The sequence below is a fragment of the Bradysia coprophila genome, assembly GCF_014529535.1.
Source record: "Bradysia coprophila strain Holo2 chromosome IV unlocalized genomic scaffold, BU_Bcop_v1 contig_81, whole genome shotgun sequence".
In the NCBI taxonomy this organism is placed as follows: Eukaryota; Metazoa; Arthropoda; class Insecta; order Diptera; family Sciaridae; genus Bradysia; species Bradysia coprophila.
In genome coordinates, this window is record NW_023503375.1 from 255,361 (window position 1) to 278,563 (window position 23,203).

Consider the following 23,203-nt stretch of genomic DNA (forward strand, 5'->3'; position numbering starts at 1 on the left):
ATATTTCATTTTTGATTATATCTTTCCATCAGAATCCTTTTTAAAAAATGTACGACCGCAATTCCGAATGTTGTTAGCTTTCAACAGAAAATACATTTGGCTGTAGTTACCAGCTCTGAGAAAAGTGAGCAGTTTAACGAAATTTTCATAAACTGCTCACGTTTCTCAGAGCTGGTCACACTGCTTCAACCAAATGTATTTTCTGTTGAAAGCTACCACATTCATGGTCAGAATTGCGGTCGAACATTTTTCGAAAAGGATTCTGATGGAAAGATATCGTCAAAAGTAAACTAAAATCCAGTATTTAAAAATCGCCCTAATGTATGCTTTTCAGCAAAGTACTGATGCCTCAAGGGGAGGTTAAAGAGATTGACAGTTCACAGATCAAAACTATGCCATCTGTCGAGGGGGCGTAATACTAATGTCACAACCAAATTCCTAAAATCTACACAACAGATATGTAAATTACTATTTTTAGTGTGGACAAAGTTGTGTGTCTTTGGAAACGAGTCTGTTTTTCCTTCGAAGAAACATTTTTATTGACCAATGTTTCGGTTAAAATAAACGAAAACAACTTACTTTTGAATTGCCGAAATTATTTATAGTAATATAGAGGGATCGTTGGTAACTTTCAAAACTATTTTCGGAGCAGACTGTAATTGGTCTCACATCACTTCTATATATTTTTACAACTTACAGTAACATTAAAACATTTTGTTTCCTTTTCCCAAACAACGTAACAGCAAACCAATATTTGCATGCAACGAAACCATATTGCGCATCGCTAAATTAATTATCGATCTAAAACATCTCAAATCATCACAACTTGTGCATTGAGAGAAGACGGCTCGCCTCCTATTATGACAATAACACAACGTATGCTCCATTGTGAGATGTGTTATTGGGATAATTCGAGACTATAACCATTTTTCTTCTTCATAATTTCTAAATTTCGCTAGACCTTATCATATCTTCAATAACTAAGTCGTTTGATGTTTGCATGCAAATGTAGCGAGTTCAAAAAATTCGGTCAAAATGCTGCCCGTGGGCAATATATTTTGATACTATTTTACAAGTGTGCTGACACCTTACAGTGTCAGCATACGCAAAATTTTTGTAACTAATATAGAAAAAGAACAGACAAGGCTGCCTGATGTAAAAATATTTTACCATGAAATTATTGGAGAGACCACTATTTCGACACATCGAGCCTTTTCGAGCTCTAGGAGTTGGAATATTGGAGGTATACTAGTGCGAAAGTTTTTTTTAAATTAGCAATGATCACCTCTACATCACAAATATTTTCTAATTGAAATCCTACATTAGTAGTAAACAAACCAGCTCCTTTGAAATAACACTATATCAACAATGTTTGCAATTAAAAAGTATGTAATTCGTTAGCCATTAGATACAACATTGTCTCACACTAAAAAAATCATACTACGAAGCAATGCAATTCGAAATTTAATTTCATATTTGCAAAAATTCGCTAGACTCTTTGTAGGTTCATACAGTAAAAGGGGTACAGATCATTCGTTTAATTACGTCAAAACGACTTGCCGTCGGTGCAAGCATTTTGACCGAATTTTTTGAAATCGTTTCCATTCTGGGAACACCGAACACATGAAAAATTTGAAATGCTCGTTGGTATGTGTGTGTTTGTTTGCATAGAGGCTATTTAGTCCTGATGAATGATTATGATGTGTGAGCGAAATCTCGTTTTTTACAGGTGACGATTGTGACACCGATGCCGATGTTGAATAAGCAATCCACACGTTTAGAGCGACGTCAATGTGTGTGAAGTTATACTTAATTTCATGATGGTGCGCATTTCGTAGAATATTGTGCATGTACAAAATGATGCACCACATCGTGAAAAAAGATATGTTTTCGTACATATTGACGTCGCTCTAAACGCGTGGATTTCGTTATTTGAAATACGGTGATAATAAAAATTAGATTTTACTTTTGACAATGATAATGTGTGTAATTGTAGATGTAATTATTTACTGTTTTGTTTACATTCCTGGACAATGGAATCCAAAAAGCGGTTTGGTTTGTTCTCTCAAATTAGTGTCAAATTTCATCCAGCTAATATCAAAGCCCGGATATTGCATACAAATTTTTCGAACTTGGAGGTTAGCCCGATGAAATTTGACATCTCAATATATCTCTTTACAGCTACAGCGTTTCAATACGTACCAGTACGTTTCAATACTTACCAGTACGTTTCAATATGTTTCGACACGAGCCGGAACGTTTCAACACGAACCGGAACGTTTCAATACGAACCGGAACGTTTCCGGTACCAGCTCGTTTTGAACCAGGGCCTAATTTGATTCAAATTGGATTCAAACCAAGGCCTAATTTGATTCAAGTTTGATTCAATCTCAGCCGATTCTGAACAGAATCTCAGCCGTAATCTCTGCCGATTTCGAGCAGAATCGTTATCGATTATGAGCAGAGTCTCAATTGATTCCGAGCGCAATAGTAAACGATTCTGACCGTAACCGTAAACGATTCTGAAGAGAATCTCAGCAGATTCTGAAGAGAATCTCAGCAGATTCTGAAGAGAATCTCAGCAGATTCTGAAGAGAATCTCAGCAGATTCTGAAGAGAATCTCAGCAGATTCTGAAGAGAATCTCAGCAGATTCTGAAGAGAATCTCAGCCGATTCTGAAGAGAATCTCAACCGATTCATTGGTGTCTTTTCGTTTCAACACGTACCAGTACGTTTCAACACGTACCAGTACGTTTCAACACGTACCAGTACGTTTCAATACGTACCAGTACGTTTCAATACGTACCAGTACGTTTCAACACGTACCAGTACGTTTCAACACGTACCAGTACGTTTCGACACGTACCAGTACGTTTCGACACGTACCAGTACGTTTCGACACGTACCAGTACGTTTCAACACGTACCAGTACGTTTCTATGTAATACGAACAGAATCGGATGAGATTCTGTTCAGAATAGGTTGAGATTCTGTTCAGTATCGGCTGAGTTTCCGGTCTGAATCGGCTGAAATTACGGTCAGAATCGTTTACGATTACGGTCAGAATCGTTTACTATTCCTCTCGGAATCAATTGAGACTCTGCTCATAATCGATAACGATTCTGCTCGAAATCGGCAGCGATTACACTCATAATCGGCTGCGATTCCACTTAGAATTAGGCCCTGGTTTGATTTAAACTAATATCAAATTAGGCCCTGGGTTCAATCAAACTTTAATCAAATTAGGCCCAGGTTTGAATCAAACTTGAATCAAATTTGAATCAAATTAGGCGCTGGTTTGATTCAAATTTGACCAGCAGAATATTTCAAGTTATGAATCTACTACATTTTTCAATTTTGTTCCTAATCATAGAAGTCTTGATTTCAAGAAATAAATCAATGTCGCCTTTTGTTTTCAGTCAATTTGTTTGTGTAAAAACCGAGTTGTTTGTTTCGATTCGTAATCGAATCTGTTGTAAATATAAACGATTTCAAAAGATTTGGTCAAATTTGTGTCGTATATACATACGTATATTGTAATTATGTGAATGTGGATCTCCTGCAAATGGAATAGTTTTATAGTCAATGTGTACAAAATCAGACCAAATTGTGTGCTGTTTCAAAATTTTTGGAATGCAATGAAGAAGGTAACGAGTAGAGTAATTGCGCAGGTATGGCCAATGAAAAATTCCGACGCTTATTGTTTAGCGAAACGAGAAATCAAGGTTATTAATTGATTTGATTTGGTTGTGACATTAGTATTACGCCCCCTCGACAGATGGCGTAGTTTTGAGTTGTGAACTGTCAATCTCTTTAACCATCCCTTAAGGGATGCAAACCGCGATGGCCCGTTGAATTTCCAATTTGAATTTCTTGGAATTTAAAAAATCGGTCAGAAATGCTGTCGCTAAGTTATTATATTGGCAAATGTTTGACAAGGATCCAACCAGCCAGCGTACAATTAAAAGTTTAAAATTCTACCGGATTTCGATGTAAAAACTGTCTATGTAATCTCATAATCAAAAACGGTGACAAATCGATAAAATGTAAATTAAAATTTTGGAAAGCAATTACAGGTTACATGCTGTGTGTCTGGATAGACAAACGCGTATATACCGTCGAACATTGTCCAACCAACTATAATATATGTATGACACATTAAATACAATTTTTAATTAATTATTTTTATTTATTTTCTGGTCGAATGACCAATACTACTGCCACACCATATTGCGTTTAAATACAACGAACTCTGGTTTTTTATTTTTGCACGCAAAATAATAATAAAAAAATCCATTCCCATACAGCAACATATTTTGTCTGGTGTTTGCTTTTGTAAAACCAAATTTATTTAATTACGAAAAATTATTTTATAGTATCCCATATAGCGTTAAAATTAAATGCCTAGGGTAAAGATAAAACTAATGCTTCTGGTTAATCGGCAATTATGCTTTTGACCATCTCGATTTTATATAATTTTTTGTAGCCCATTTGGGTATTATTGCACACCATCACATCCTATTTAGAATGAGGATAGTCATTTTTTTATTCTCTCTCTCTCCCAACGCTTATGCTGGTAAACGCTTTTTTAATTAAGCAGAAATGTGTTTGCTTTTTGAATGGAAATATTAACTAGCTTATCGCTATCACCATCGTGGCTTACCAATTGATGTTTAAAACTGGTGCAAAATTGTGTGTGTGCTTCGTGGGATGGCACATTGGTTCGTATAAATACATTTTGCCATATTCGATGGAAACTCATTTTATTTTTTATTTTTAAACGATCGACACTTATTACCGAGTAACAAAATAGCTCTGAAAGCTTTTCTAAAACACACAAGCACACCACACATAGTACAAATAAAGAAAACCTTTTAGATCTTACTCGTAAACTCACTCCGTACACAGCAGAGTTTACCTCCGACAAGAAATGAACATATATCTAATCCGACATGAAAAATTCTTAAAGCAAACACATCAAAGCTACCTTTTATGACAATTTCCTTTTCCATATTTTATATTTAGACAGCCAAGGAGTGAATCAAATATTTGTATCAAAGTTTATCTGTTTCTGATAGACATAAGTATATACAAGATGGCAAGAAAAAGAAGAAGGCGAAGAAAATATAAAAAAAATGAACCAAAAGAAAGATTTTTCGTAGAAATGTGCTACAAATGACAACCACATCAGTTGGCGGATTCAATATTATATATAATACCCGCGGAACAGTAAATTGATTTCCAAATAAAATCCAAAACAGGCTTTTACATATACCGGATTTACAATTTAAGGACAAGGTAATTAATGATTCAGTAAGTAGAATAACAAATACAAATCAACTCAATATACAAGTAGGAAGACGTTTGTGATAACAGTAGGAAACATTATTAAGAGGTTACAGTCGTTTGAGCAACACATCGCTCCATGATGGGTTGGTTTAGGTATATAACGTTGCTAAATTGCCCATTTTCTAAGTATACATGTGCGATACTAAATTTGTCCAGCTTAGTGGAACCACACGCCATGCGCCATCGACATGTGTGATGAAGTTCATTTCAATTATGATTCACTAGACTTTTCCCTGTGCAAAATGGTATAGTGGTATCAGGGTACTGTACTTGCACCACTGTGGAATTTTCGGTCTTGAAGTATGCCAGTACTCTCAAAGTTAGGTACTTAAGGCCCGTCATAGGGAAATGACAGGGCAGTTTCCCGAAAATGTGTGGAAAATTCACGGAAACTCACCTCTTATGCTTTCCATTGTATTCGGGCATAGTCTCTTTAGATTGCCAAGGCATTTTTGAACACTAAATACTTTTTACTAGATGCAAAAACAAAAAGTTTCAAAAAGTTATTTCAACATAACTGTGACACTCCGTTATTATAAGTACTAGAATGAATGTTTGCTGCAATTCGGCGGATCTGCTGATGCTTATTGAGTGTTCGCTTAGCTTCATTACCTCACAACGTGTTAAGGCCTGACGGACTCTTACTGAAGCCGAGCGGAGAATTATTAGAGCTCATGAGAGTTTTGTCAAGGCTCAGCGGAGAATTATTAGATCTCAGCGGAGGTTTTTTAAAGCTCAGCGGAGAATTATTCGACCTCAGCCGATATTTTTGTTCGAAGAGATGGCATAATTAGACTCAGCGAAGTCTTGTTAGCTGACTAAAGAAGTGGGAGAGGTTACAATTTTAATAAATGTCTACCATCGTTGAAGTGTCGGACACTTTTTTGAATGAAAATATTTTACCGCCGAAGTGAACACAGCAAACATTCATTCTAGTATTTATAATAGCGGAGTGTCACAGTTGAGTCGATATATTTTCTGTGTTTTTGTCGCGACAAAACAAAAAAGACTTTTTGTTTTTGCATCGAGTAAAAAGTGTTCAGTGTTCAAATATGCCTTGGTGATTTAAAGAGACTATGCCCGAATACAATGGAAAGCATAAGAGGTGAGTTTCTTTGAATTTTTGTGATAAAATTTTCCATACAGTCTCGGGAAACTGTCCTGTCATTTTCCTATGACGGGCCTTAATTGACATCTTGCCTTAATATAGGTTAGATATTATGCACACAACTCATCGTATTTGGGTTACGTCATACGAGTCATTCAGTATGTAACATCGTTGCAGCCACCAAACACATTGCAACTACTCAAATTATGAAGCTAGAAAAATCGCTAGAATTGTCTGACACGGGATTCGAATCCGGATCATTTTGACGGAAGGATAGTACGTAGCCACTGAGCCATCCCGTCCGTAATAATTGTGGCTTTGTCATCTTTTGCGTAAAAATTCAATAATATAAGATACATTGCACTTCGCATCTATAAAATAGTCACCACCGTCCTATTGGCTTTCGTACGTATATATATGTTCGGTACTTGATTTTCCAATTTTTCTAAGGGCATTTCCCAGGCAGGTGCATTTATTCCTTGTTATTTTACATAAGCCGAGAGTTAGACTGGACTAACAATTTTAGAAATTCACATTTTTGGTTGCATCTACCGACTGACAAGAAACTATGCAATCTCCTTTTTTTTGTCGTTAGTAAAGGACAAGGGAAGACACATATTGGCTAGGCTAGAAATTTTGCCACTGCAATATGTTTGTCAGCGCAATTTAGAGAAAAGAGAACACCCTGTCCTGTCACGCAAATTTTTATATATTCTACCACCAATCCTTGAAGCACTGAGATCTTGAAATTTTTGCTAATTTTTAAATCAGCTCACTGAACCGTTATTTGTGCTGATTTGTAATACTTAATGTCGGTTACTGAATGGATGTAATTACTTTTATAATTGTCAAGTCTATTACTTCATTTGATCACATTTTGATTTCAACACGTCTATTGATTCATTAGTCTTAACATATATTTTGCTATATAGAAATACTGTAGCCAGACTGCCAGGCGTTAGCATCTGCAGTGCTGTTGCTGTGGATAGTGCCAGATAATATTGAGCTAAGATCGTTGTCTTTTGCTTGCGGTTTTTTAGTGAGTTGTAGCACCTGTTAGCTTAACACAAAACTTTACATGTACTTGTTCGTCTTTATATAACTTGTTTTACTTACACCGACAAGAATTAGTCAAAGTCGTAAGTCTTTGCACAGCTATACCAACAATTTTCAAAGTCTTGAAACTAAAAGGTGGTGTGAAAGGTCATGCACTCACCAACTATATCCTTCGAGTAATTCCATTCCCACCTCTTGCATAATATGCATCAGCATACTGTTCTCTCTCCTCACACTCCTCACATGAAAAATGGTTCAATTCCATTATGATAATTAAAAGCTTCTTCGCCTCATATTGCATAGTTTGCGTCTGATTTATTATTTTCCAGCATTGATCGTTGCCTTTGTTTTCCGATTATGAGTGTACGAGAATGAAATTTATGTTTATTTTTCTTCTCTTTACCTTAATCTAATGTTATCTTCTCAATAAATCAGATCTGGAAACGGTGTTCCATACACAACACATGTGAACACTAAAAGCTCATTACGACGTAAAAAAAGAATTTTCTTCTTGTCCTTTTTTCGTCTTTACCGAGTTATTAAGGTTAAACAGAGGTGTTTGGTTTTGGTGGCTGTGAAGATGTTTGCAATTTTTGTCAGATATAGTTTACTACTAGTTAACCTGCTAAACGAACGATAATTGTGAAGACCATTTTCTCGGCAAAAATAAATTGAGTCAAACATTAGTGGAAAGCAAAATCCACACCGCCTGAAAGAACAAAGTAAATTTATATTCCGGAGCTTTTCTCATTCTTTTGCTTACCGTTGCGTTGTGTATTCGTAACAAAAGTATACCTCGTTTTCCACGTAGTTATGGAGGGAAAATTGTTAAGACGGTAGAGGAATGATGTATAAATCAGCAGCTGAATGTGTATAAATATTATACCAAACAAAAGTGTGTTCGTACAAATGTGGCAGAGTCAGGAAGTGTATTGAGAAAACCCAGTTTTTGCAGGTACAAAGTAAACCGCTTTGTCAATTAAATGTGAATGATTAGTCAAAGGAATGGAAATACAAATAGAAATGTGGGCTAATAATAAATACGAAAAGGAAATTTAATTATTTATTATAATTAGATGTTAATTGGATAACATGGTTTTAATGTCTGCAGAATGTTTTTTTTTATTTCGCTATCCATAAAAGACACTTGTTTGTTGCGAATCGTACGATCCAAATAAAAATCATTAGAATAATTTTGGCTAAAACATTGCTGTTGTACAATGTCCGAGTGCCATAGTCTCGAGGCAGTTGATTTACGTCGAATGTAGTGCTACTTCAATTCATAATTTCGTTTAGAACGACTCTCTTCCACAGAGATTCACTTCAAAACATAAATTTTAAAGTTATATATTGTACGTATCTTCTCGTAGCATTGTAAATAAGTAGTCATTGGGGTCATGTGAAACTATTTTACGAACACCTGTAATCTATTCCCGTCATTACTGAGATTTTAAACGTTACACCTCAGTCTGCAGTCTCAGGAACAATCTGCAGAAATAAGAAGCAGGAAGAAAATGTGTACGAATGTCATCTGTACAAGTAGTCTTTGAACTATTATAATCTATTACATCTTTTGTTTAAAGTAATCACCTAATATTTAGTCAAATTCTTCTGTTTCGATTGTTGAAGCACATACTTTTCTATATAGGAGAGAATCAGATAGAAGTGTTCATTTGGTACTGTCGTCATTATCGTCAACAAATGAAACAGCGATTGCTGATATATTCAGAGATGAAAAAGTGCCTGATTCTTAGTGGCGTTACAGATGTTAAATTAAAAAGCAACATGACGTCGACTAACTCATTAATGATGCGTTTATCGTCGGCATTTGCAATTAAAGTACGGATTTAGCGTTAGCGTTAGTGTGTGGCATTTAGCGTCAAAAAAATCTGACGTTCTTTATTTAAAAAAAAATTCGGTCCTGAAGTTCAGATCGTTGAACGCTTGCTTCATACGCAAGATAATTTAATTTGGGTGCGTACAACAGAAATTTTATTTCCGAATTTCAATTTGATTTCTCATATCTTGCATTCTTCATTTTCAAAAATTAAAATTAGTCTTACGATCGGTGTGTCCGAAGCAATACAACGTTCAAAAAACAATTTATAACGCTTATTCTAATCTTGGTATCTTATACTAAATGGGTTGACTTTCGACTAAATGGATTTGAACTCATCATGGCCCTACGTTAGTGAAGGGCCGTGACGCAAGTCCGTTCACACTGAAAAATTTGTCAAACAATTTTTCCGGAGAACTAAGGAACATATACACAACTTTTTTGACTTTTCCCCCTCCGCTCCTACTACCCCCTACTTATTTTATTCGTAATCTGGGCGTCCATACGAGTTCAACGAGCTATCACACGCCTCATAAAGTTCAGATTTGGCCGAGATATTAATTTTCAAACTTTGGAAAATCGTATGAAGAAATTCATTTTCATAGATTTTGAAATTGATGAATTTTACCAACCTTTGTTACTCTGTTAATTTGTTACCGCGAAACTTTTTAATTTACCGGTGGATTTGGCTAAAATTTTCAGGGTATGTTAAGGACGTAATTCTAAGAAACTAATTTGAAGGAATTTTTATAAAAGCTTATAATTTCGGAGCTATGAGCGTGTTAAGCTATTGAGCTATGGAACCTATAACTCGGAAAATATGGTAGATAAAAAGTTCGTTTAAAAGACAAATTTATTGAGTTTCAGATTTCAATCGACATGTGTTTCATGGTTTTCCTAAAAAGTCGTCTATTTGGGAGCTATGAGCGTTTTAAGTGCGAGCTATGTCAGCCATAACTCGGAAAATATAGCAGATAGAAAGTTCGTTTAAAAGACAAAGTTATAGAGTTTTAGATTCTAGTCGATACGTGTTTCATGGTTTTTCTAAAAAGTCGCTTATTTGGGAGCTATTAGCGTTTTAAGTGCGAGCTATGTCAGCCATAACTCGGAAAATACAGTAGATTTTAAAAATTTTCCTTCGTCAACATCTGCCATTTTTTGACGCAAACTTTTTTATAATAATTTTCTTCCTAAAATTTTTCTGGTAAGATTTTTGTTGATAAAACTTTCGTGTACTTTCCTTATCAGCTGCCATTTGTGACGTATACCTTTTTGCGTGTCGAATCTGTAAGCGTCACCTACACCGATATCAGTTCTTTTGTAAGTGGATAACAGGACTTGCGTCACACCTCCACTGTAAGTGGTTTTGGGCGATCTCTAACACTCGCTTAATTTGACCAATTTTCGTTTTCGTGTTCCATACAGATCTGGAACTTCAATTTATCCACGTTCAAAAGGACTTTTTTATCACTTCACGTTTTATTTATGCGCATGAATATCAGTCTACGCACTGATCTCCCGTTAGCGTCTAGAATGATGATGATTGGATCGATATGGATAATGCAATCCCACGTGGCGGAATATTTGCTATCCGTATTGCCTGACGAAATTGTTGTGCAATCCAATCATTTCTCAGCCAGGACCGAAATGAAACCACTTTTGATCGTCCAGAAGACTTTATGGAACCTTTATATCTCACTGAAGTGCAAATGTTTAACTTTTCACTGTTTTGTTTTTGGGAATTTTGCATGCATTTTTATATGGAGAAATCAAAAACTCAACAGAAACATAAAATGTGTGTGTTTTCAAAATTATGTGGGTGTAATTCGCGAAATATTACAGTAATTGGAAGGATAAACTTGGTCTTTCGTTTGTGTGTATTCGATTCCTTGATTTAGATATTTAGATATTTTTCATGAGTCGGGGCCGAAAATGAGGGAGTTTTGAGATTTTTCTCGGGTTTTCGACCCCTAACATGAAAAATTTTTTGAGTATCTATTTTGGACGATTGATTTTAGGCACTTTCGCATGTAGCCCTCACTTCGTTCGTGCTACAACTCGCGAAATTGCCTAAAAACAATCGTCCAAAACAGATACACAAATAACTATTTATTGCCTATCCACCCGGAATATTGTTGTTACAAGTACATTTCCCACCCGCGGAAAGCGGTCGTTACATATGGGAACTTTTTCATTACATCACAAGTGAAGGAATATTCATATGAAAATTCATTACATATCAGGAGATTTTCATTACATACCAGCAGATTTTTATTACTTGTCAGTAAAAATGTATCACTTGTCAGTAAAAATGTATCACATGAAATATTCTTTAACACTGAAATGTTATTGCGATGTTATTTTAGTTTTGATATCACAAACTTTGTCACTTGAATTAAGTGCACACCAATCTAAGCAAACTCATTAAAACTTTCGAAAAAAAAAATGAATTTAAAAATACAAAAATAAAAGGGACGGCCATTTTGTCTATAGCCATAATTTCAATTTTTTCAACTTCGACGAACACCAATGACCGCACAATTTTATTTTTGCATTTTTCACTTATTTTCAAAAACACCTAACACTTTTACTTTTATTATCATCTATTCACTTCACTTCACAGCAAAATTTATTGAAACACCACCAAAATCGACAAATATTACGCAAAATATTAATCTAGCACTTCACAAAAACAAAACAGTCGAAGTAGTTGGTCAACATGTCACCAAAACAGTAGTGTTGCCAGTTATGCTTTCGGGATTAATATAATGAAGAAGTGTGAGCCGATTTCATCAGCAGACTAGATTCGTTTTTAAACGTTTCAATGCAACAACAGATATTTTTGTTGTATCGGTAGTATTTATGTTTAGTCTGGCAGTGAATGAAATAGCGCGACATAAATGTTGTGAAATTGTGCATTAATTTAGAATAATCTTTTGATATTCAAGAGTCTGCCAGTTGTCTACTGGAACAGTGTTCCAGGAACACTTTTGGTTTTGAACTCTCAGGTCCTTGGGTGGGAAAATGTACTCGTAGAGATTTATCAGTTTGGGACGATCATTTAAGATCTCGAAACACAGATCTGTTGATCCTTTGTTTCCATTCCCGGTCATCATGTAAATCATGGTAGCCTTCCTGTTGCCGATAGGAACCTGTCTAAGATGTCAGGTCCTATTGCAGCAATTTCCGAAGGAACCACCTCGTAGTCTCCGAGCATCCTGCGTCTTAGTTGAAGAAATTTGGGGCAGTCACATATCAAGTGTGCACCCGTTTCTTCTTCTAGGTCGCAGGAACATCTCGGAGTGTCCGAAAGCCTCAACTTATGCATGTGCCGATTCAGCCCGCAATGTCCCGTAGTCGCTCCTACTACTCTTCTAATGCGATTTCGGTCCATTTTGAGCAAATCTTTGGCCCATTTTTTGTTAGGCTTAGGGAAGAAGCATTTCGTGTGAACGCCTCCGTTATACGCTTCCCAGCGTTCTGCGTGTTTACGCTTAACCCAGTCTTCCAGTGCTCTTTTACACTCTGACTGGGGAATCGGAAGGTACGGTTCTGGCCCGTTTGCCTGAGTCGCCGAGCCTTCTTTGGCCAGCTTATCTGCTTCCTCATTTCCCTCCACGCCGGAATGTCCTGGTACCCAGACCAAATTGATCCGATTGCTCAGACCAAGAAGGTTCAGGTATTCCTTACATTCCTTCACCAGCTTGGAGGTGACTACGGGCGATACGAGTGCCTTGATCATTCCTATATTGTCAAGACATATAAGGACCTCTTCGCCTTGCGTCCCTATAGGCAGAGTTTCATGTGCTCCCATGAGTGCCGCCATGAGGTACGCTGGCGATCTCTCCCAGGTGGAAGGAATTGCCTAGCCCCGTCTCGGGGGCATACACTCCAGCTCCTGTTCCATTTGGAGTTTTCGAACCGTCAGTGAATCTGACTTTACTTCCCCTTGATAGGCCAGTAGGCCAGCCGTTAAGCCAGTCTGCTCTGCCTAAGAAGGTAGCGTCGAATCGCCTCGTGAAGTCAATCACCGGTGTCATCCGGTCTCTGGGCATACCGAAAACTGGGCTTTCTACCACGCCACATATTTTCCCATGCCCTGCCCGGAAGTTAGAAGTCCACAAGCCATTTTGCACCAACCGATCCGCCGTGGCGAAGGCTCTAGCCTGAATTATCAGGTCGAGCGGTGGTACATTCAGCAGTGTCTCCATGGCCGCGGTAGCTGTGGTCTTCATAGCTCCAGTTATGCAAATGCACACTAGCCTTTGAATTTCCCCTAGCTCTTTCCGCGCTCTCTCTATGTCTAGTCTCGGCCACCACACCACCGACCCATGACATATCATGGGTCTTATGACGGCCTCATAGAGCCACAGAATAGCCTTCGACGGCAGACCCCAATTCCTCCCGAAGGAGTTCTTACAGATCCAAAAAGCCGTCAAAGCCTTCTGCGTTTTGTCCTTGACGTGAGCAATCCAGTTAAGTTTGCTATCAAGCGTCACTCCCAGGTATTTAACCTGGGGCGAGAGTTCCACGTTGACGTCGAATAGCCTGATCCTACCCACAAGTTCCGATCCAGTGCGTCTTCTGCTGAAGAGCACCAGGTCGGTCTTTCTAGGATTCACTCTCAGGCCCTTCTCGTGGCACCACTTTTCCACAATCTTCAACGCAGCCCTCACACGGTCTCCCAATGTACTCTCAAAATGTACTCGTAACAACAATATTCCGGGTGGATAGGCAATAAAACAGCATACATTGGATGCTGCTTGGTAGTTCATTACATTCGGAATCAATTTTGTGAACTCGCGAACTCACTCGTGTGGTATTAAGCAACTCGCTTTGGAAACGGTTATTTTGACTCGTCTACACTTGTCAAAATAACCGTTTCCAAAGCTTGTTGCTTATAACCACACTTGTGAGTTCGGCTCGTATCACAAAATTGATCCCTCATGTAATGAACTACCTCCGCAGCATCCAATGTAATCTACTATTATCGTCTTATGCATAAAGAAGTATTTTTGGTTTCACTTTTATGACCGTTCAGCTTAGTAGTCGATAGAAAAAAAGAATAACGATTTTGATAACATCGGATCTGACAATCATTTAGCGTCTTTTTCATTTCCGTTTTATCATTTAATTACCCGCACTTCAGGTGTCCCTCTAACAGAATTTGGATCGTGAATGCTTCATTTAGGTAATTTCGTATTTTATTTTTACCGCTTCAATTCAAATTGTTTGAATTGTTTTTGTCGCTTTAAATTCTTTAACTTTTCATTTTTTCATAAACGTTCTAAAGGTTATTTTTAGGACTAAATCGTGCACCTAAATCTAATTTACAAACTTTAAAACTAATCAGCAAGCTTAAACTAAGAATGACATTAGATTTTTCTAATGGTTACTACGTTCACGATTATTAACATGGTTAGGGATGTAAATATTGCTATATTATAAAGGGAGTAGATGCGACTCTTTATAAAATGAGTCCTTAAAGCATCAAAATTGAATGTGAAAATCTATTTTGATTGACCAACGCAGCCAAAACAAAAAATTTAACAATACCATCAGCACAAGGGTCCGTGCTGTCATTTGTTTTCCAATCTCTACATTCACGATCTGCCCCGGTCAAAGTCATTTAAGAAGATCGACCAACTATTGCAAAACCTTCTCAGCCTCATTTTCCCTCCTTCAACATGTTCAACATTGTCATTGACTGAACGTCGTTACACTAATATCGTATCATGCTTACGCGATATGATTATCAATAAATCGTTTTCACATTCCAATCAAAAATTTGCAAATTTTCATCCAATTAAAATGTAATGTGATTGAAAATGCCACACACACACAATGAAGTTCAATAATTTAATGAAAAAAAAAAACTATCCGCAGATTGATAATGTTGCATACACTGGAAAACTTTTATTTACTCGTTTGTTCGTTCCCCGTTTCCATTGTAATGTGTATTCCGAAATGACAGGGACCTTTCGGAGGGAAAAAATAAATATAAAAAAAAAACAATTTGAAAACTTTCTTCTAAATGACTAAAAACTTTTAATTACAAACATTTTCGAAAACTTTATGGTATATACCGAATACAAAAGTTCCAACAGTCTGTTAAAATTATTTCTTCTGGGAATGATAAGCTTCAGCACATAATAGACCGACATAACTTCCCTCCGTAACTCCCACCACCGTCAGCCAGTGTGCCATTCGCCCCATTCAATATGTGTGTACCTACATAGACAATGACAATTACGTTGACATGATTGGCCTTGTTCGGTCTATTTTCTTTCATTTTATATTATTTCTTGACTTGGTATTTCTCTTATTTCATTATGCTCCGTTCGAATGTGTTTTAATACGAGGACAACACAATGCGATTTTTCATATTATCTAGTGGAAGAATTTCGTCCTACACATTAATACTTTTGAGAAATTTGCCAAATCTGCGAATTTGAGATAAAAGTTTTAAATTAATGCTTGAAATTATTGGATAAGCTTTCGATCAATATATTTTTGAGGGGGGTGTTTTAATGGTTACTTATTTCAGACATGAGCTGATTTCTTTTTCATATTTTTTTCGGTGTCATTTCTGTAGGCAGTATATGACGGCAAGGTGATAGAAAATCTCTTGCTTGGTGACATTAAAAAAATAATGTTACATCCATACCATTCTTGGCTCTTGGGATAATGCTATTTAATGGAAGTCCATTCGGTGAAAATCAGAATATTAAGGGATGTTATTCGTATGTTTGATATTTCCTAAATTTATGTAGAACACAAGGAATGAAGGAATGTCTGAAGAGTGAAATGTGTTTGAAAGCAACGAATCTGCTGAACAGAACGGACGAATGTCTCATTGGGGAATTGTGCGAACGAGAGCTTTTTCCTTTCGGAATAATTATTTCTATTAAAAGCAGAGATTATTGTGAACTTTCCGGTTTATGAGAGAATCAGTCAAAGTAAAATAAACTTTTACTCGAAACACATCACGGAAAGTCGTCAAAACTCATTGACATACTAATAAGACTCATTTCCGTGTAACAGTGTAACTGTTTGAATATTGTTGGTTTGCCAATGTGGTCAGTTTTGTGGAGATTTTACCATATAGTCGCTTGTGGCATGTAGCGGAATGTGTGGCTATCAAACTGCATGAAAATTTACTTTCATTTCGTTTATGATTCAACAAATTTGTACATATAAAAACCGCATTAATACCCTCCTCGTCTAGAAGTTGATTATTTCTTTGCAACTGTTGGGTTGGTCGGATGTGTTAGCTATTTTGGAATTATTTTTTTCGTTAACCCTACATAAACTCACTATATTATCCGAGGGTTGGTCAAATGCTTTGATTTAATATTTACATTTGCAGGGTATGCGAAATATTCGTTCAATTGAAATGCAAAAAAAGAGAATAACGCAAATTTATTCTACGGCCGGTGTATAATCCAATCGAATTGGATTAATGCATCACAGATAAAATCTCGTTTCAAACGGATTCATGAAGGGAATGGGGTACTAGTGGCAAATTAGGGTTGCAATTAAATTGTTGACGTCGCATGGTATACTAAAACTATATATGTTTCGGGCTTAAATATTTTCCACGATTATCTATTTGCTATGTTTGCTATGTATATGTCATTTGATATGATGGTATGCGATGTGATATATGTTTATAACATACGTTGTGTGTATGTATTGCCATGAATATAGTTATTTACATACAAAAGTCGGTTGATATTAGGTCAATAATCACATATTCCTACGGTCTTCGATTCACAATTATACATCTTGTGCCATCACCGAGATCCATATAAAATTTTTCTCAATAAATGCAACTAAAGTTTTGATTTTCGTCACTGAGTTGAGAAAAATGATTTTTTACCCCAGAGTTGTAATAGTTATTTATGCAATTGAGGTGCAAAGTAATTTTTTAAGCTCTAGATGTGTAATATGAGGCCGCAGACCGTGTGTCATAATATACATCGTGAGCCTAAAAAAGCACTTTGCATCGAGTTGCATAGAACGTCTTATGCTACATAGGCATCTAAAGTTTGCAAATTTTGAATATTATGAAGATGAGTGGCATAAAATATACACCACGGTAGAAGTGCACACAATACAAGCAATATTACATTCCCAGATGATATTGGGGTGTTTGCCACACTGCGTATCATATTTGACACTGTTACTACACACGCAAGCACTCCGATATACGTACACATCTTATAAAACCAACGGTGAGTGGTAATGTACTATAATTCAGTATTTACTGATTTAAATACATTTTTCTGTTTTTATTTTAATGGGTTAAGACCCTCTAATCTTGTGTGTCAGTTTTATTTAATTATTTATCGTACGTAAACGAAATGATTTGATTTTGCTTGATATACCCGAACATACATACGTATAATGAATCTCGTATGGAATCGTAAATAAATGTTTTGTAGGGATTTTGTTATACACAACTTTTTGATGGAGGATGACAATTTAAAAACAAAATTATTATAACTTCTTCCAAACGTAAAGACGCTGACGTGGATTAAATGGAATAGCAGCAACGAACGAAATCACAATTCCTAGCTTTCTTCTGGTGATAGAAGGTTTAGCTTGGTAGACGGGACTGCAATGCTCATTTTATTTGATTGCCCGAAACTTGATCTCGTATTTTGTGCTTATGCGAAAAAGAAAAACATTTCCTTATAGCAAACGAAATAATCTCTTTGAGAAAAACCTTATATATATCTCGGTAATAAATGCTTTCGAAATTCCGGTCCATAATCATCACCTTTCCATGCATCCATTTAATGTCGTTTTGAAGGTATTTATTTCACTGTATTCCCGGACACAGTGCAATATGATTTTTTTTTTGGCACGCTAAAGAACCTATTACCTTCAACGAAGGCTAAATTTTTATAAATAAAAATCTTGCATTGACCAGAAATCGAACCATCGTCACCAAAAGGTTTTTGAACACAAAGCAGCGACTATAACCATTCGGCTATAGAGTCACACAATTATACCGAACGTATTGTTGAAGCGTATATACTAAGCATTGACTACTCGCTTTCATTCAACGCGTATTGTCTCGGCCTCGCCTCGGGTCGACAATCGACATCTAGTGCAAACAAAAATACCTACCTTGGTAGATAAATAACTACTAGGCACAAGATGTGCGAAGTGTTGTCACACTCGGTCTGCGGCCTCCCGAGTAAAAAAAAAGTTCTCACAATCGTCTAAATCTGGCGAAATCAGATATCTCAAATCTAGTTGAGTTTTGAAAGACAATAGATTTTGAGACTTGAGATATCTGATTTCGACAGATTTAGACTTTGAGATATCTCACTTCAAAAATTTTTTTTCACTTGGACTTAAGTGACAATCTAGACATCTATTGCATAAAATTATTATTTTACATGATTAGGGATAAAAAGATAAAAAGTAGAGTTTTCGTGTGAATTTTGTTGATCTGAGGCGTAGCCGCGGCCAATTAACTACACGAAAAACAGACTTTGTGCCACCGAGAATTGAAATACGACGGATTTCAATATCGATAACTAGATTGAAATGTCCAAAATTACAACACCCGTTTTCATGGCTTATTACAACACTCAAACCAGTGTTGAAATGAAATTCGTATGAGTTATTACAGCATTCGTTTTAAAAAAATGCAAAGCAACGTGATCGATCAAATTCGAAGAGTGATTGTTTACAGGTACTCAATTATATTATGACTATGGGATTGTATGATTCATTCCTCTTACATCCTACACACTTCCCACATTCAATTGAACCAACGAATTCAATTTCATTTTTGATTTTGTCGATTGGCACCATTGACATACAAGTGGTTAGTTCTCATTATCTGCTTGTGGTGGCACCATATACTTTGCGTGTCCAAGCAGTTAAAGAAGTACTAGGTAGCGTCAATCAAAATTCTGAAAGAACAGTTTAGATCAAATCTGATTTGATCGCAAAGGCAGTAAGCAATTTAGAAGGTTTTTTTTTGTGCATTATATTTTACATACTACATGCGTCAAAAACGGTACTTTTCATGTTTCACGTACTAATTTCGACTTCCAAAGCATGCAAAAACCACTCGGGATAAAAAGATGAAATGTCTCGTTTTCGCGTGTTTATTGACCTCGGCTACGACTCGGATCAACAAAATTCACACGAAAACTCTACTTTTCATCCCAAGAAATGTAAAATACAAATGCTTTTCTGATCTTTCAAACGTGAGAAGCAGAAGCAAGTTCGTGTGAAATGGGAGAAATCAGAAATGTAAAACGCTAATGAAATACATGTATAGAATGAATGGAATGAATTGGATGAAAAAAACCAACAAAAGCGGTAAAAACGTATGTTGATTGTTGAGTTTAAATTGGACAAAATAGCAAAATTCTAATCATAAGATGTTGTGCAACAAAATGACGATCGGCTGTACCTCCACCGTTTTTGATATCCGCCTTCTTGGTACATGACATATGCAAGATTCTTTTCATAACATTTTCATTGTTCATTTGTCAACAGATTGCGAAGTGACATTTCAGTTATTTTTAAGCTTTTCGTGATATCGCAAAAACTGCAGGTTATTTCATTATCTTTGGGAACACGGGTTCTCCAATTCAAATGAGTGATAGATCGTTGGATTCATCTTTGAATTCTAGAGAAGTCACATCTCAAATTTTTTCGATTAATTTTGTTTGTTTTCGGTGCAAAGTGTTCAAAAGTGAAGGCTCGTGAACAGTTTTTCAGCAATAACTCAAGAAATAATTATTTAAAATCATTGTTATGCTGTACTAATGTCGGTCATGGGAAGACGTACTGGTGGAGTGTATGCACTGGTTGGTGCAAGTATACATCCACAAAAGTTATGACAAAAACATTTTTTTTGGACCTAATAACGTTTTACCGTTTTATTTCTTTTTATTGACAAGCGAAAAAAAAAGACTGCTCACCAAATATATAGTGTTCAGAGAGTCCACCTTCTCTGCAAAATTGATGTTCCAAGGGACTGACTGTGTAGTGTTGTAGCTTGCCTCACCCACTATTGTTCCACATATATAAGATCCCAGTACTTCTGTGTTGCAAGCCTACAAAACCTGCAAGTCTTCGGAAAAAGGTTACTGTAAAGTTGAAAATTTTAACTTTCTTTCTAGGGGCTCTGCTACTGAAACAGCGTCTGGAAGTGCAGTCATTTTTATCTACTTTTTTCCTTTTTCCGAAGACTTACAATTTCTGTAGGCTTGCCACACAGAAGACCTGGGATCTTATATATGTGAAACAATAGTGGGTGAGGCAGGCTAGAACACTACACAGTCAGTCCCGTGAAGCATCAATTTTGCAGAGAAGGCGAACACTATATTTTTGGTCATAAATCTTGTGGAGGTATACTTGCACCAACCAGTGCATACACTCCACCTGTAGTACGTCCTCCCAAGACCGTCATTAGTACAGCATAACAATGATTTTAAATAATTTTTCCTAGAGTTATTGCTGAAAAACTGTTCACGAGCCTTCACTTTTGAACACTTTGCACCGAAAACAAACAAAATTAATCGAAAAATCGAAATTTAAGATGTGACTTCTCTAGAATTCAAAGATGAATCCAACGATCTATCACTTATTTGAATTGGAGAACCAGTGTTCCCAAAGATAATGAAATAACCTGCAGTTTTTGCGATATCACGAAAAGCTTAAAAATAACTGAAATGTCACTTCGCAATCTGTTGACAAATGAACAATGAAATAGTATGTTGTGTTACAAGTATTGTAATGTTGATTTTTTCAGCACTAGACCCAAGTTTTCCGAGCGGAGCGAGTAAGGAAAATTGGGTCGTGTGCTGAAAAAATCTCATTACAATACGTGTAACACATCATGCTTTGTGCCAACCGAGAATTGAAATAGACAAACGCACAAAAATTCAGAATTTTCATTGTAAACAATCACTCTTCGAATTTGATCGATCACGTTGCTTTGCATTTTTTTTAAACGAATGCTGTAATAACTCATACGAATTTCATTTCAACACTGGTTTGAGTGTTGTAATAAGCCATGAAAACGGGTGTTGTAATTTTGGACATTTCAATCTAGTTATCGATATTGAAATCCGTCGTATTTCAATTCTCGGTGGCACAAATGTTATGAAAAGAATCTTGCATATGTCATGTATTAAGAAGGCGGATATCAAAAACGGTGGAGGTACAGCCGATCGTCATTTTGTTGCACAACATCTTATGATTAGAATTTTGCTATTTTGTCCAATTTAAACTCAACAATCAACATACGTTTTTACCGCTTTTGTTGGTTTTTTTCATCCAATTCATTCCATTCATTCTATACATGTATTTCATTAGCGTTTTACATTTCTCCCATTTCACACGAACTTGCTTCTCACGTTTGAAAGATCAGAAAAGCATTTGTATTTTACATTTCTTGGGATGAAAAGTAGAGTTTTCGTGTGAATTTTGTTGATCCGAGGCGTAGCCGAGGTCAATAAACACGCGAAAACGAGACATTTCATCTTTTTATCCCGAGTGGTTTTTGCATGCTTTGGAAGTCGAAATTAGTGCGTGAAACATGAAAAGTACCGTTTTCGACGCATGTAGCATGTAAAATACATATAATCCACAAAAAAAACCTTCTAAATTGCTTACTGCCTTTGCGATCAAATCAGATGTGATCTAAACTGTTCTTTCAGAATTTTGATTGACGCTACCTAGTACTTCTTTAACTGCTTGGACACGCAAAGTATATGGTGCCACCACAAGCAGATAATGAGAACTAACCACTTGTATGTCAATGGTGCCAATCGACAAAATCAAAAATGAAATTGAATTCGTTGGTTCAATTGAATGTGGGAAGTATGTAGGATGTAAAAGGAATGAATCCCACAACCGTAGTCTAAATGGCATAAACTATGGTATGCACCTGCACGTCCTAGATCTAGAAGAATTGGACCTAGCTGCCATCCACGACCCCTGGTTTTTTTTTCTGTTATAAAAAGTCGCGCGCTTCATTTGTTTTTAAATATGTTTTTCTACATAAGATAAAACTATCCAGAGGCCATCGCTTGTAAAATGAGATTTGTGTTAATCTGTTGAAAATACAACGCTCATTGGCCAACGAGAGTCGATCATTTAGCCCAACAAATGCGTCACCACTCTGCCCTCATAACCAACCCCGTTGACCGATGCGGTTCATAATGCAAATTCTCAACGTAAAATCGAAATGAAATTCATGCGAAAGATGTCTGAAGTGTTTAGAAAAGCTTTCTTCACTTGAGCATTTACTACAAATGTAGCATAGGATCAAAAGCAATAAATCTTCTTCGTTATTGTGGAAAAATTGTAAAACCACATTTCCTTCTGCAAAGATGACCAGCACAACAGATCGGAAAATTTCGAATGAAAAATCTTTTTATCAAATTCAACGATTCAAATTACATCATCGCCCACTAAAGAAAGATTTCCATTTACCATATTCCATAAGCTTGTGTGTGCATATTCGTTTAGTGTAGAAATATTTCACTTCCTTCAACGCCGGATGTATTGAAATCTGTTCAGCTATAGAATACATTTTTCTGTATGGTGTATATATGCATGGAACGTTACATGTACTTCGGTCAGAACTTTTCAAGTTGTTTAAGTTTTTAAAAGACACACCAGAGAAGAGAGTGCGAGAGAGAGAGGGAGGGAGGTCTTCTTGTGGTGTTTAAATTTTCTTATTTCACACCATAATGGTTAAATTTGTATATAAAATGAATCCACTCGATCATAAAATGGTGTAAAGAGACTGCATTGTGCTTCTATTGTAATGACAATTATTCTGTTATCTGCACGAACTAAAATCA

At 36.3% G+C, this 23,203-nt stretch overlaps 1 long non-coding RNA gene across 1 annotated transcript; it reads left to right on the forward strand.

The window, feature by feature from the left end:
• The first annotated feature begins 3,892 nt into the window (after positions 1-3,892).
• On the forward strand, positions 3,893-12,653 carry LOC119072175. The gene is made up of 3 exons (XR_005086802.1): positions 3,893-3,903; positions 4,601-4,606; positions 12,387-12,653. It is a non-coding gene; the product is annotated as an uncharacterized LOC119072175 (long non-coding RNA).
• Positions 12,654-23,203: the final 10,550 nt, after the last annotated feature.